The 3456-nt window shown below is 35.2% G+C and overlaps 1 pseudogene across 1 annotated transcript; it reads right to left on the bottom strand.

The window, feature by feature from the left end:
- Nucleotides 1–1608: 1608 nt before the first annotated feature.
- Nucleotides 1609–2871, bottom strand: LOC306852718 (transmembrane protein 26-like; annotated as a pseudogene). The gene is made up of 4 exons: nucleotides 2684–2871; nucleotides 2431–2527; nucleotides 2163–2246; nucleotides 1609–1808 (listed from the first exon to the last, which is right to left on the bottom strand). The product of its transcript is annotated as a transmembrane protein 26-like (transcript).
- Nucleotides 2872–3456: the final 585 nt, after the last annotated feature.

Here is a 3456-nt window from a genome sequence, read left to right as displayed (position 1 = left end):
TTTTTGTCAGTGCAATGTAGAGGTGACCCCGAATAGTCGACGATTCGAGGTTATAGAAACACGTTGTTTTAATCTCTTATATTATTGTTATTTACACTGATTTGTTCTCAATAGTTGACTATCATCCTCAAACAGAAGAATGCTGTTGGTGTCAATGTCAGAACACAAAAAGGAGCCTGAGATGCTCCTGGAATATTCTTGTAATTTATTAGAATTATTTATTATATTTATAAATTATACATGTATAATAATAAATTCAACAGAATCGATCAGGTAAAGTCATCACTGTGCTGTTCCCATAGCTGCATAACATCATTTATTTCATTTTTAATATTCATATATGCAGCCAGGCAGATTAGCCAAGATGATCCTGCAATTTGACACTAAAAAAATGAATCTTTGCTAATCTCTGTTGCATGAAAACAGAAAGGGTATTGATTTTTTTATTACTTGGAACCATCAACACATAATTTACTTAGGAATTGGGGTATAAATAACTTAAGTTTAAAATGAAAATAAAATGAAACTAAAAATATGATCTTGTTTGTTGGATATAAACATTCTGCTTCTATTGCTCGTCCTGTTTATCACATGATGCCCTCTGGTGGATCTCTGATGTTAGAGGCACAAATAACAAGTAATCATATGCATACATAAAATTAAATATAAAATGGAAATTTTATTGCTTTGATAATCAAGAAAAGTATCATATGTTAAGGGTTTGTGAAAGTGCCATTCTAAAAATATTTCACTCTTCCATGACAATTTTTGTTATATATTCATTCAAAATTAAAAAACAAACTAACAAAAAAACAGAACAGCTCTCAGCCAGAAAGAAGAAAATAATGAGAACAAATGCAAAAGGGAAGGAAATGAACAACGTTATCACACATGACTTCCTCTCATCCAATTATCCTGGCAGGAGAAGACAGAACATATAGATGAACACATCCACTGCTCACCGCTCTTGCTCGCTCAGCTGCTCTGTGCTATGATTATACCGGTGTCTGAACCATTTTTATGTAACTTGCATTCCTCTGGCAATTCATTGAGTCTAAAGAGCAAAGAACTTCTGATAGCTGTAAATCAGTGAGATCCTTATGACAGTAAAGCAGAATACTTGCATAACACTATATCTCCCAATACTGTGTCTTATTAAGATGGCTTTTAAATGCTTAGCTTGTGATCAAAGCTCCGTAGTTTTTATTGTGTGGGGCAAAACATACAATGAGATGCAATACAACGATAACTAAGAGATGAACATAAACATTCTTCAAAAGCCTGATGTATCATATATGATGCTCAAATTTTAATATGATTTTTCTTAAAAAATAAATACATAAACCAAAAATTATAATCAAGTCATAGATTTCACAGCATAATGGCATGCACACCATGACCTGAAGGGGGATGTTTTCAAACTATATTAAAAAAGCCTTTTACTTGCTAAAAACGGTAAACTATTAACCAACAGAGAAATGTATCAAATATGATACAGTAGGATTTATAGGGTTAATAACACTTACCTAACAAAAAAACTTCTGAGAATTGGAATAAATGTGAAAATGTAGACTATGTAGGGCTTTTTTCTTTAGTCTCAAACAACACTTACTCCACATCAGCGAGCGTCTCACTAATGAACTCGAGAAGCCTACAAAGATGAGTAACAACTGGGATATTTAATCTCTGGTGATCCCTCCAGCGATCGGTAGCAGCCACTTCCCCACTATCAGCAGGATCAGGACGACTTGCTGAAGGGCCAGGATCCAGTCATTGGCACAAACTGATGACAGAAATTTCTGAAGGTCCTAAAATACCACCACAAAGTGAGTATTCAGAGTATTCAGTGTTGCTCTCTGGCAGAACTGAGGTCACACTTACATAAAGCGTGTCCTGTAAATCTCATACAGTATGTGAAGGTGTGGTAACCTCTGAAAAAAATAACAGTAGTTATGAACCATATATGACCATGAACGCAGGTCTTGTTTGTACTGAGGGCTGAACCAACATTTGTGTTTACAAATCGCTCTAGCTAGATGTTGTAGGCAAAACAGAGTGAATAAACTATGTCTGAAAGTTTTGAGTCTTCTTTCAGAGATTATTGTATAGTCTACTTCCATGGAAAACGTCTGTAACCAGTACGATTGGCTAAGAGGCAGTACCTGTTCACTCACGCTTCCATTGGTCATATTTCTCCATTCATCAAGAAAGGCTTTGATGCTCTCAGATGAATCCAGACTAGTACACTGCAATATTCAGCATTTTGTTATAAGACATTAATTCTGAAATATAATGCATTAGGCATTGGCTTTAGGAATTTTACTTGTCTTACGTTTTTAGGGCTGCGTGAAATGTGTTGCACAGAAGAGAGAATCTAAAATATATTTCTGAAAGATGTATCTAATTAATCTACCATTACTTTACTATTACCTTAGTATCACTTGATGTGTTTTTCTGATGGTGCAACTCAAGGATCCATATAGTTGGTATGATACTGATGAGGAAAAACAATATTGCTGGAGAAAACCTAAAGATCAGAGTTATTCAGCAATATGTCACCATATCTTGCACTGTCAAATTACGCTCAAGTAGCCTATTTAGGTTACACTAGATGATATTTTAGGATGTTGACCCCAGAGAAGGTTCAGTTTGGCTCTCGAAATTCTTATGTTTGCAAAAATAAATGTTGATGACCTTCCCTTTTCTTCTTCTCAGAGTTAAGATCATTTCAACCACGAGAGGTAGATAGAGGATAGTCAGAAATCAGCATAAATTGTTATTTTTAACCCATGTCACCCTCCATACACCAATGAGAGACACTAAAATAAACAACACTCTGGTGACTATAGCGCAGATAAATTTGACAAGCATGACGTCTTTCAGAGTTTTAGGCTGATTAAGGAAGCAAGGAAAGTTGTGGCTTTCACTCTGTGCTCCTGTCGAGTCTGAAGAAACGAAGGCCCATTTTATGTTTTGTTTTCTTCTTCCCACCTTTCACATGCATTTGGGCGGGACTGCTGTTCTGAATACCTATGCTATTATTTATTCTTTTTCCCGCTCTGAGAAAGAGACATAGCCTAGTATTATCTATCCACAGAAAGTGTTTAAATTAGCCTATGTTTTGGTAGCCTATAGCCTACGTTTCAGTGATTAGTGTATGTTTTGAAATGTAGGCTATTTGACTGAAAGTTTTAGCAGAGGCTCAATAATAAAATATTACTTGGTCAGTATTTTATTCTCAAGAATAAACTGTGAGGTGCAATGAGGTCCAAATGGTTAATAAGATTGATTTGAATGATTTGATCGAACCAAATCAAAGCATTTAGGTTAACTATCAGCTAGACCTTTGTTATGGAGTGACAGGTTTGTATCTGTGAGTTGTTGAAAACGTGCCGAAACATGTTTTCCACACAACTCGGAACAAGCTTTTCTAATAAAATGAATATGTGAAATACC

This window comes from Barbus barbus, assembly GCF_936440315.1.
Source record: "Barbus barbus genome assembly, chromosome: 32".
Taxonomy (NCBI): Eukaryota; Metazoa; Chordata; class Actinopteri; order Cypriniformes; family Cyprinidae; genus Barbus; species Barbus barbus.
Note: the sequence above shows the minus strand (reverse complement) of the source record. Positions and strands in the feature narration are given on the sequence as shown.